The 13,753-nt window shown below is 30.0% G+C and overlaps 1 pseudogene; it reads left to right on the top strand.

Annotated features, from left to right (window-relative positions):
• Positions 1 to 13,753, top strand: part of LOC106463752 — an 89,849-nt pseudogene that overhangs the window by 46,732 nt on the left and 29,364 nt on the right.

Below are 13,753 nucleotides of genomic sequence, written 5' to 3'. Positions count from 1 at the left end.
TTATAATTTATTCATTTTATTCAAATTTTGTACAGGATAAAATTCTACTAATTGTATTCAAACATTAGTTAACTTGTAATTTTGAATTTAAATCTGTATTATCAATCGAATCCACAACTTTTCTAGCCTTATCCAGTTACAATGTTTTGTTAAACGGACACACAGCATCACATTTGTTCATGACATCTGATTATTTGACATTTAATTAATGGCGTTATTTTTGTATACGCCTACCTACAAAGTAATAGGCCTAAAATGACGTGAAAATTGATTGTTCCCATTGGGGACTCTGCTCCTAGATCCTTTTAACGACCCTGTACCATTATACACTCTTCTTGAAAAGCCTTAAGGGACTGAATAAAAAAAATGTAGTGCTAAAAATATATTAGTCCTAATACTAATGCCTTGTGGCAAGTATAATTAATTATAATCATGCTTCGCCTACTCAGAAAAGGCGTCAACACCATAACAAAACTGGGTAAAATTATTTTGTTGTGGTTACGTACGTGTCTCGGTAGCAACGTTGTAAAGGCTGAAAAGATTGACAGCGACAGTTTCTGTAAGTATTAAATATTATAAGGGTTACACTAAATCTCTTTTAAGTTCATTGTCAGATATGACAAGTTAAATAAGGAAACCAGTGTACACCATGTTAAAGGTCTGTACTCTATGTATAAGTAGGCATATGACATAGTTTTCTGAAAATGAATGTGATTAAATACTAAAAAAACGAGATTTTGGAAAATTGATCCCGTCATTTGTTATCAAACGTAGTTCTCATCTGTATGAAGTATTTGTAGTGCTTAGTTTCGTGGTTCGTATTGCCTACATACATATTAATTATAATATAATACAAACCGTTTTTATTACCCATATAATATTTGCTTGTTTTGAAAATGTATACTAATATAACTAGTTTTATAAACGTAAATAAAATCACGACCCATACCTCCAAAATGAAGCTATTAGCTATATTTAACTGGATTGGTGAACTTAGTTATCGATAGTTCCTGACGAAGCTGTAATAACGAAATATTGAACTAATAAAGTTACATTCTGGATATAGAGGTCGTGATTTTATTTACGTTTGAGAAAATGTCTCGTAAATAAACATTGCGTTAAACAAAGTTAATAATAATAATAAAAACTAGTTTTATCATTGCATTACGAAAAATTGGATATGTTATAACATTGTTGCAAGTTTAAGTAACCAATATATGTAGCGAGTTGATCTTATGGATTTGAGGTATTTGATAACTTTTCGACAAATTAGTGTCAGGCCAGAATAAATTATTCACTCCAGTTTTGTTGTGTAGTTATTTAGATTATTAAACATCTATCAGCACATAGCTTGTAGTTTATTAATAGTGTCTAATCAACGTTCTTCGCCTAATATTTCGAGTATTATAAAATGCGCGTAAGTTCTTTTTTTCTCACGTTGAAACGAGCCCGAAGAAACAAGTATACCCACATGTACAGAAGCTACACAACTTTCATTATACCCAGAAATAAACAAAATAGATGCATATTTAATGATGCTCACAGATGACTGGTTGGCACCAGCCTTTCTAAATAGTTCATCTCCATTTTAGGTAGTTCTGGACGGCAGAAAGTAGGACACTGTTAATGGCCTTGTCATAGGTTGCTCACACCCATTAGGCTTAGTACTACAAGCATCACCAGTAGTAATGATGTTTATATGTCCGTTTAATGTTAAGTGGACAGAAGTTTTTAGAAAATTACGGAATCAGATACCAAAAAATATTGGTTAACTATGTATAATTATTATGTTAATAACTTATGTAGGATTGCCATTATTGTAAAACACCCCTACTACCAGCTAAGGCATGACTTAATTATATATTAATAACAATAATTTACACTTAAAAAACACAGTTAATAAAAGAAGGACCTGCACTTATTTCTTGATGATTTGTAAGTGTACCATCTCCAAATTAGACTTGTAATTACTCAGTGTAAAGAGCATTAAAAAAGAACAAATAACCAAAGCTGTTGTTAGGCTTGAATGTTTTAGGTAAACAATTGTTCTTTACCCTTGATTGGTCAGGTTGTCTTTAATGAGAAACGGAAAAGACCAATAAAGTACTTAACTTCAATCTCTAATTGAGCTATTACAAATGTACTGGTCTGAAAAGGCAGTCTAAATTATAGTAATTTTACATTATTCTTCTGTATGTTGCTCTTAAAATAGTTTCTGTTTGTTATCAAAGCAAATTGTAGTAATTACCTTATGCTTTTGTACATTGTGTTTCATAATATTTTTTTCCTAAATGTTAATTAGCAAAGCAAATGCCTGTCTTTAGAATTATTCTCTTCTTAGAAAGAACTCCATTTGATATTCCTTAAGTTACATGATTTATCCTTATTATGTTACTAGAATGTTTGATAAAACATAAGCTATAAGTAGATTGTGGTGATGTCAAAGCTGAAGATAAGCTACAGTATGATTAACTGGATTTGTTCTTAATGACATCATTTTATATTGACATAATACTTTTGAATGCTGTTGTTAAATATTGATCATGTACTTGAATGGCCTTGAAGGCTAATGGAAATTAACGTTCCATGTGTTTTTATCCGAGATATGCTGTAGAGGGGGATAAATAGCAATCTGAGTTTTTTTTTTTTGTAATCTTTTAATCAATGTCCTGAAAATTATTAAAACCAGATTTGTTTAGTTATATGTATATTGTTACATCATGAAAGCAGTGCATTGTGGATACATATCCATCACCATCAGTTGAAGAATGTGCAACAATACGAGGCAAGAACTGAGTAGGCACCTTTATGAAGTATTGTAACTTATTGATTTTGTAATAAATAGACATGCTTAGGTTATTTTGAAAGTAACTTTAGATATTGTTTTATATCTTAATTGTTGTATAAGTATACTGCAATGCAGATGTAAATTTTGCTCTGTTACAATTCTTTAGGAGTGTACAGTAGTTCTGGAGACTCAGCATCTTTTCTTCAGCCATCAGGGGACCAGCCACACAAGATGGTACAAGAAACTGTAAGTATATGAAATTGTTTGAAACACAAATATTTCAGCATGACACCTTTCATCTAACAATACCTACCTGTGCGAAGTTTTCGGAACTCTAAATTCAGAATAATTTTTACTTACTGAAGAAAAAAAAAAACAATTTGCTTGGTGCTAGTAATTTTACACCAAGTTTACACAAATTTTTGTAGCATATCATATCATTTCTTACTCTTTATTTTATGACATTCTGATTTTGTAAGATTATTAATTGACAATTATATAATATAGGTTTTGGTTTTTTTCCCTATTTTTCACACATTGCAGAGACTGCAAGACCATTGAAGGTGGAGGTTATAGCCTCATTTTGAAGTAGGTGCTGTTCTACAGGGATGCTAAGCTTATTGTTACTCAACTGTACTTATCACAATTTATAAGATAAAAATACAGATTAAATTTCACTTTGTAGTTTTTAAACCTTTGATATTGCTATCATCGAGCATTTTACTGTTTATTATTTTCAGGTAGAAGTATCACAGATAAACGACACTTACTCATGGTGGTGTGCATATGTAGCTGACAAACCACTTTAATGAGAGGTATTCTGGTGATTGGGGATGATGGAGTTGTAGATCATACTAATGTGTAATGTGTTTTTCGTGTTAATGTAGAGATAGAAAGCTAAGACAGGATTTCGTTAAAAGTATCTCAAAGGTAGATAAATTCAGTTTCTTAAACTTAGATTGATAGTTTCTCATTTTTCAACTTGCATCAGTAGTTTCAGTTTTATAAATCTATGTAAGTAGTTTCAGTTTTCTAATTCTACGTAAGTAGTTTCAGTTTTCTAAATCTACGTAAGTAGTTTCAGTTTTCTAAATCTACGTAAGTAGTTTCATAACTTTTATTTCATTCTATTTATTCCTGTATTCTGAGGGTTGAATTTGAAATCCTTTTCACTAGCATCATGACAAACATGCACAAAATGTATTTAAAAACCACTTAATTTCATACGATTATGAGTATATGTTATTTTAATATGTTTTATATGTTTAAAATAAAAAAATTGGGTTGAAATTTACAATACTTGTTTTCAAAAATGTAACGTGAAGAGATTAGTACATGTGAGATGCTTACATTTGAACTGCAATGTGATATATTTTCTGAGCTTCTAAATGAACACTGTACACATCATCCCACTGCGTATAGGAACATACGGAAGAGAATATAAAAGCGGAAGCTGAGAGAATGGCCATGCAGAAATGTATTATAAACAATACAATAGAGAGTGAAAGCATCTATGTTGATTGTTTAAGGACCTTACATCAGGTGAGTTTTAAAAATATGAAGAAAAAAGAAAAGCTACTGTAAAACTGTACATTTTATGTAATTTTAAATGAACCCTGAGAAGTAGAAAAAATGCATGTGTGTGTGTACTTACCCAAAATACTTACAACTCAAAATAATAACAGTTTAAATATTGTTTGTTTACATTTATATATATATGCACTTATCAAAGAAATTCTGGATGTCCTAATTGTTTTTTAAGTTAGGTTAGAGAAAGAAAACCTATTTAGTTACATTAGGTAGTTGACTCAGTGGCTTGTTTTAAGTTAGGTCAAAAAGTTAATAAAAAAGTACAAGGTTCATTTTTTAGTTACTGTTTGATTAAGTAAATTAGTAGTTCTGAAGCTTTTTTTTAAACATATTTATAATACTAACACTATCTGTATAAAACAAAAACGACTGCAAAGTTATTTTAATAATTATTTACTTTATATTTTTTTGCTTATTATTCATTGTTATTGATTTAAAAGTTTTTACTTCCACTGTTGGAAAAGTAGCTACTGTTACCTGTTCTTTCTTTCTGTTTTTACCAAACAGGTTTAGCACATCTACATACAAACATTATAAGGATTCACTTGGTACATCTAAACTTTGCTGTAGCAAAGAAACCATTTTTTTAGTATGGCTTCTTTTACTTGTGAAGTCTTACAAGCACTGAATAAAAAATTCTGAGTGTTATTTCATTTGCTGTTTTCTTTCTTCCTCAGTACTATTCTCTACAAAAAAAACAGAAAAAAATTGTTCTAGTTTCTCCATTTATAGTTAGAATTTCACAAACATTTTCTAGAAATATTATGTGGATGATCTCTGTGTAACATATTTCCTTTTTTTTTTCAACATAGCTATTTGACCAAGGTTACTGAGAATTTTTGATTTTTTTTTTAGAATATGTTAATTACCGATTTTTATAAGTCAGATTTAAAAAAAAAAAGATAAAACCTTAGCACTTTCAACAGGTGAAACCTGTCTCCTTCAGCAGTAATGGCAGAACTTTAGTGATTTCTATTTCATGCTTATGTAAGATATTGATGTGGTAATTTTATTTTTTACCTTTGGTCAGTTTGGAACCAGTACCTTTTGCACACTTGGCAAGTGTGCTACCAACTGACCTAAAGGCTTTAACTCGTTAGTAATTGCTAGTAAGGTTTTTTTTTAACAACTCCGAATATTGCATTTCCCCCCATTTACAAACAAAGCCCATTCTCAGGTCTTACCTTAGGGTCGCGTTGGACGATCAGCAGTTTGGAGGCATATGTCCTACGGTAATATCAACTTTTTCGAGTCTCTTGTTTGCAGGATTTGATTGAACCTGGGACCACTCACTTTGCAAACAAGTGCTTTGCTAATTGAGGTAGACAAATAACCCACTAGATCTTCTGAGTAAGACACTTTTTAATAAATCAAACTACCAAAGTGTTTGTGTGTTAAAGTTTTGAGAGTGCATTATTAAGAGTCTCCTTTTGAAAATCAGAGATGATAATTCCAAATTTGAATGGCTATATGCTACTACAGTGGTATCTAACTTGTGAAAGATGTAACAAAAAACAATTATAAGCTTGAAAATAAGAAACAGGTAACCTCACACACACTTCTATTAAACCTGCTGATGATACAGGTTTTCTTTTTCAGTACATGAAGGCCTTAAAGTCAAACATTACAACTTCCCAGCCTCTTCTGTCCTTGGAGGATCTTAACACAATTTTTTACAAAATTCCCGATCTCCATGATATCCACTTCCAGTTCCTTGAAAAATTGAAAGGCTATGTAAATAATTCCAATAGTGAGACAAGTGTTTGTGAATCTTTCAGGTTACTGGTAAGCAAAGGACATGCTTTCTTATTTTTTGTTTCAAAAGATAAATATGTTTGTTTAAGAAATGTTATTCTCCTTTTTGTGAAATTGAGTTTTAAATTATAAAGTAGATTTTTGTTTTCTGAAGAATTATGGCACTGGCTTGTAAACTTGATTTTTATGTGATTCAAGTTGAAACAGTGTGATTAAACTTGGTCATGTTATTGTGTAAATGTTCTTAATGGCTCACTGAATAGTCTTATTACTACATTGTCACAGGTCAGCAAGTTCATTTTTAAACCTAACAATTTTATCTTTGCGTTATTACAGGCCAGCAAGTTAGAAGTTTATTCAGCATTCCTTCAGAATTACTCTAAGGCTGTAGAGACTGTTCGTAAATGTAGCCTCGAGAACTCCAAGTTTTCAGAAATCACCAGGGTTGGTTTTATTTTTGCTTTCTTTCTTGAAATATGCTCTTGGCATGTTGTATCTTACTTTAAAATAACTGCTCTTTAACCCTATTGCCATGGGTATCCTTTACTGCATGTGACACAAGGTTTTAGTGTCTTACGTTCAACATTTTATTAAACTAATTTTGTTTATGTTATACCAATTGGCATAACAAAAAATCTTAGCTAATAATATATAATTTAATAGTATACAAGTTTTAAATTCTTAATTCCACAAGGCAATATTAAAAAAAATTTTGAATTTCCCCTAGTGTGACACACGTGACACATTTTCTCTATTCTATACACCACCCCTCCAAAAAGTATGAAATTAAATGTAAATCACTCACTATAAAAATCGTCATTTCTCAGACAAACCATAATTTTTATAGCCTTCAATTTTGTTTGGTTACAGAGCTATCAAGTAGAAAAAAGACCCCTCTTGCCACACCCACCTGTCACGTGCTTATTTTCAGGATTTGCTAATAGTTCTCTCTTGCGTTTAATTATATATATTACCTATAAACAATAGAAAGCCAAAGTTTTCATCTATCAAATGACATATTGTATAACATTGTGTTCTGAACAGATAATCATCAATTTTACTCAGATTAAATACTCTGTTCCCATGGAAAAGCTAATGACCAGCTTGAATGAATTTGTAATGGATCTTGTAGCATAGTTAGAAAGCCAGAAAAATTTTGAGAGGTAGGGGGAAATTGTCTATTTTTTGCATGTTATTAATGTATGTTCTTTGGTGCATTATTTAATTAAATAAAAATTATTTAGTGCATTACTACCATTATTATAAAAAGAGTAGGGTTAATTGTCATCATCAATCAACAGCAAGAAAAAAGAAGATTGGGTAAGTACTTTATATCTTGTTTTTCATGTTTATTCTTTATTTATTATTATTAAAATAACTAAAATGTAAAAATAGGGATCTTTTTAGGTTAATTAAGATTAGATTAGGCAAAATGAATAATAATAATAATATAATAAAAATGTTTCTTGAGGCACGTACGAGAGGAGCTCCTAGTATCTCGTGGGTAATGTAATTCGATAGCATAACGTGAGCTGGACATTCCCGGAGGGATTTGCAACTTATAATGGTGTGGATAGTAGTAAGACATGGTTGAAAGTTTCATGCTATGTTTGAAGTCATTCTAGAAAAAAAGAGGGTAATTTAGATTTGGGGGTTACGAAGGCAGTGATATTGACCAACCTTGTATAGAGTGAGGGTAGAAAAATAATAGAGAAAATATAGTCTTACTGAAAACAAACATTTGGAATGTATTTAGGAGATTTCAGAGATTACATAAATGAAATTTGAGATTTTTGAGATGAAGAAAAATATTTTTAATCATAACACGAAAAACACTTTGCACATGGACTATTCAAATCAAATACTCAGTATATTCATGGACAAATTTTTATTTTAGTTTACTAAAAATACTCCACTAAAAATATGATTTTTTTGTACGTGAAAGACTTGTAATGTTAACTGAAAGATTGCCAAATTTTGTGAAGATATACCCACTATATTGAAAGTTAGAAAAATCTATAAAGACTTTAAAATGAGTACAAGGAGGTCGTGTGGTCAGTCATATTGACTGAGCCGATGTTGAGAGAGTTAAAAGATAACTTTTTGAGCAAAAAATGTATCTTTCAACCTGATTACTCAAAATCACAAGATGAACATGTAAAGCTGTATTTTAAGAATATAAAAAGGCTGTTTATTATTGTTTCTATTCTATACAGTTGGATGAATTCCTTTTGAAAGTTTTCATTTGAAAATATTAGTCACACTAGTATGTATCTTCAAGTGAATCTGGCTTCATCAGTTATCTGAATTTTATAAACTCTTTCATTTTTATGTTATAAGTAACTTGACGAAATATACAACTAGGCTAGTTCAGTTTGTAATATTAATTTGAATGTTTAGTTTAGTGGAAAAAATGTTGTGCTTTTGGAGTATAGATATACGTTGCAGTTTTTGGAAGGTAAATTTTTGTATGTTCAATGACTTCCTTGCAATAACTTTTAGATTATTACTGTTATATTGGAGGCACATTAACCCTATTAATGATTTACCAAAGATAACTTGGGTGTCCTCCATGTTTTAAAAAATATTTGCCGAGTTATTTTGGGCAAACCATTTCTTGCCATATTTTTAATTATTGCAAAGTTATTACATTTTATCATGTATTGCAATCAGTGATTGCTAGATGACCTAAACACTGTTTGTGCTGATCTCTATTGGATTTATTCTGAACTAGCCTTGATCTGCAAAACATTTGAAGTAGTTTTCATGTCCTTCACTTTAATTTTCCTTATTCTATCATTTTCGTGCATGCGATTTAAGCTATGCTTTCTCGCAGGCATTATGTGTTAGATCGATAAATCTTGGATTATTTGAAAACAATTTTTGATGTCAGACAAACAAATTTATGTAGATGTAACTCTATTTTATAGAACTACACGTAAAGTATTTATAATAGTGTACAGAGTATGAAACAGTTATGAGCATTCAGTGTATGACATAGTTTTATGAGTTGAAATAAAGAAACTCACAAAAACGAAGAATAAAACCCATAGTAAAGAAAAAGAGTAGCTGAAAGGTGTTTATAGCAGTCTATGATATAAACTGAAGCTAAATTATTGCAAAGTAAAGTAAATGTAAAGCTGTGATGAAGGCAAACTTAGCTGAATATGCAGAAACGTCTGAATGCGTGTTCACAAAGTGATAAGCATATGGTTTTGAACGAACTGCACGTGTGTATTTTAGACCTAAATAAGTCGAGAATGTCCATAGCCATTGTATTTAGTGTAAGGTTCTTTGGGGAAATTATACACGGGTTAAGTGTTGCTTCTGGGAAATATCTTGCAAATAAAAAACCTAAAGTTGAAATCGAAGCCAGTCATCAAGTGATGACAACAACATTGTGCCATCATGTAGTATAACCATTGCATTAAGAAGTTTGACTAAGCAAAAAACAGGTAAGGTGATTTTGTATGGATAAGCCATTATGCAATTCAGACTCTTTGGACAATGTTAAGAGATTTGTAGTGTTTGATCAAGAAACTTTTGAAAAATGTTCTGGACAGACAAATGCAAATGGATTATATACATAGATTATGTATCATAAATACTGGATAAAAGCATTTTTTTTTACTATAGTTTCATTGAAATAATATACATTACATATATATCCAGATGTGTAACATTTATTACTGAGTACTTTTTTGCAGAAAAATAATAACAGGCCATAAAGTAACTTTTTTTTTCAGTAACATATATAAGTAAAACTATCAAAAAGACGAAATAAAAAACTCACTTTTTTTAAGCTCATTTCCAAAAAAAAGTCCGACACAAAAGGGGTTTAATTGCTGAAACAGTAGTAACAATAACAAAATTGCAAGCTTGGATAAAACAAGTGTCAGTTTTTATTTTAAAGTATTGCAATGTTTGTTCGATGACATTCACAGATTTAATAAAGATAGTGTGTTTTATGCTTTTAAGTTAGATTATTTGACAGAAAGATAAGTAATGTAAATGTAATAAAACCTACGTCATTACATTTTTACGTAAGTACAAATATTACATCTTGTAAAGTTAAGTATTTAGTAATACTTTAGATAATGTACTTATTACACCTAAGAGTTTAAAATAAAGTGTATGCAAGTCTAAGTCAAGATATATTTATATTTTTCCAGTGAATGAAATAAAGCAGTTTAATTATTTTTCAAGGTTCTATTTTCGTTAATTTGCTTTTTTGTAGTCATTTCAAAATTATGTAGCCATGATAAATACCATTAATTTTTTTTTTTAGTTTAATTGTTTAGTTTTGAAATGGTTAATTTGTTAGTCATAGTAAATACCATAAAGGTTTTTTTTTAGCGTAATTGTTTAGTTTTGGAATGGTTGACACTTTTGTGAGCTATGAAATTTTGTTTTTATAGATAATCAAGTTGAATTCTCTGAAGGGTCAAACAGTTACATTGGAAGGTAAGTAAACTTAAATCATGATGAAATACTTGTTATGATAATGGTAATTGATAGCTTACTCAAATCTTGGATATTTCTTTATTTTTTATCTAACAATAAAGTCAACAGTAAGCTATTTGTATAGCGACATTTTTTTTTTACTTTAACATTGTAAGTTGTATCGATAAAGTGTGCCAAAGAAAAAACGCTACCAAATGTATATGGAGCTTTTTGCACCGTAGGTCCTGCGTAAAACATGGCATATAAATATATATTAGAACAATACGAATAGACATGGACAAAGGATAATTGAAGGATAATTTTGATAGAAATATTATATTTCTTGCATATTTATACATACAAATACACACTGAAAAATTAGAGTTTTACAATTGAAGGATAATTTTGATGTCATTTAATAGAAATATTATATTTCTTGCATATTTATACATACAAATACACACAGAAAAATTAGTGAAAGTTTGTGGGAAAAAAACTAATAATTCCTTGAATATGGTAATTTTATTCTTTTGGAGAACTTTTGCTACACAAAAAAAATGGGTGCCCACCCACAATTGTCCTTAATTTCGAAAAAAACGTGTGAAAGAAGAAGTTGTGGTGTGGGTTGTGTTTATATTGGAATTGGAAAAAAAGCTGTGGGTGTTTCTACTTTAAATAACTGTATTAAATTTGTATAACTAAATGAAACGTATTACTTGTCACTTGTAGATCTTCTTCACAAACCCGTTGCCAGGGTACAGAAGAATGCTCTGGTATTACATGTAAGTAAATACAACATTTTTTGATGTTCAGTGTTTGAGGAAATGTAACTGAAACTAGCATAATGTCACCTACTCCATTTTTATCTATAGCTAGTTAGGATGTGAATTTAAAACTAACTAAACCACCTAAACTGGTCGATTCTCAGGAGACTTTGTTTGGATTTATTACCACCAAAAATATCATTACAGAAAAGGTGCTGACTGATAGTTCAGCACATTCTGTTGTTATATAAGATGATAAAACATGCTGATTATGCAGATAAAATCTAAAAAATAACTTATAAATTAATGAGTTGTTAGTACTCTTCGTCAGCTTATAACAAAAGCGTCATTGTTCTAAGCTGTATAGTCTGTTAAGAGTTAGCTTAAAACATCATTCTTCTTTAAATAAAAATATTAAAAACTTACCAATTATTCAACCTATTCTTTAATATCGGCAGCTTTCACATACTTAGCTCTTCCTTACAAAAAATATAATTTCTTAATTTTTAACTTAAATTTCAAAGAAAACATTAAAATTTTCAGTAATTATTCAATTAAATCTGACATACTACTACTTATGTTACATTCGTTAGACTCTAACGATAATTCAAATACCTTATAAAAACTCAGTGATAACACTCAGTTAATCTTCATACTTCAATAGCTTTACCTTACACACGACATAAGTATTATTTTCCAAAGTACTATAAACAAAGTTATTCTTGTTAAGCCTAGTGATAAATATATAAATGAATCTCTTACATTTTAATACCAATTTTGAACACTGTGCACACTTAGGCTTCGTCATTAACTTTAATACTCTGTTTGTGATAATCGGCAATAATTTATTTCAATCTAAATGAAATCTTTAGTTATGAATGTTAGTAAAACCTCGACAAGTCATTCTTCTTCAAATACAAACATAAAAAACCTTATCAATTATTCAACTTTTCTTTAATTTCGTATCTTTGTTGCCTATGCGGTTTTAATTTTATATTTCTTTTTGTGCGAAAGCTGCCTACAATCAGTAGTTGGTCATTTTACTGTGTTTAATGATAATTTTTTCCCATCGCTTCTATTATTCATAAGGCTTCATATGCATTACTTTTGAGTTCAGTTATTAAGAAAACAGTAAATTTTATTCTTATAAAGTATTTCCAATTAGGAGAACAGAGTACTTGATATCTGAAGACGTTTACTTAGACCTTGTTTATATTCCATTAGGACCTTTTACAATACACTTCAGAGTCCCATCCTGACTACAAGCCTTTAAAAAATGCCCTGAAGATGAGTCAGTGTTTTTTGAGTGACCTAAATCTGTCTTCACCAGAAAGCATGTTTCCAGTAAGTTTATGGGCACAATCCACAAGTGGAAGAGGTTTTACTTCTTTTCAGTTTCTTTCATTCAAGTGAAACCAATCCATTGCACGTGTGTTAAAGCTCCGACAGAAACAACAATGAGAGGACAAAAAACAAACGCTACTGTTCACATTTGTGAAAGATACTGACTATGTTTTAAGCTTTGAACCTTGTATTATCTGATAATACGTAATTGTCACATTAAAGGTGTAAATAACGTGGCAACTTGTATTAATATTCAAAGTAAAATGTATGGTGCTTATTATATTATTGTCATGTTGCTTTAAAAAAAAACAACAGCTAATTAAGCAATTTGTATGAATGAACAATATTGTCTAGTAATAAGTAAACTAGAAAATACACTGTTTAGACATACAGATATATATATATACAAAGGGAGAGAGAGAAGAGAGGAGGAATATTTATATGGTATGCTGTACAATCTTTTTATTATTTAGCAATGAAAAATAAATTAATAGAAATACTTAACCTTTCAAAAGACCAGGAGGAGGGGATTCTGGAACCTCTCTCCTCCTCCTTATTAGTATATTACTGCAGGTTTAACAAGTTGTACTTTTAGGTACATGTTCCTCAGTCATTTTAAAATTTGTTTTTTGCCTGCTAACATTTAGTTATGTGCAATTCATTATAACTGTTAAGCCGAGTTTGTGGTTTTTCAAAGTGTTTGTTTTTGTGACTGTTTCCATTCTGTTCTTGAATTTTTTTTAAACATTTTGTAAACACTTCCCATTGACCATCAACATCCTATAGAACATTGTTTAAAAAGTAATGGCAGCATTATATTGATATTGTACAATATTTTGTGTGGTTACAGTAAAAATGAAAATTTCTGTCTAGAGTTTACTTGTAACAATGAAAATTTCTGTCTAGAGTTTACTTGTAACAATGAAAATTTCTGTCTAGAGTTTACTTGTAACAATGAAAATTTCTGTCTAGAGTTTACTTGTAAAGTATGGAGGTCTCCTGTCTCGGTATTTTTTCCCCTTACACATGGTTGTAATAGAGATGTTGAAGAGACACAGATGTTAATATT

Source organism: Limulus polyphemus, unplaced genomic scaffold (genome assembly GCF_000517525.1).
Source record: "Limulus polyphemus unplaced genomic scaffold, Limulus_polyphemus-2.1.2 Scaffold1474, whole genome shotgun sequence".
In the NCBI taxonomy this organism is placed as follows: Eukaryota; Metazoa; Arthropoda; class Merostomata; order Xiphosura; family Limulidae; genus Limulus; species Limulus polyphemus.
The sequence above is the reverse complement of the archived record's forward strand: the minus strand, read 5'-3'. Positions and strand labels throughout refer to the sequence as shown.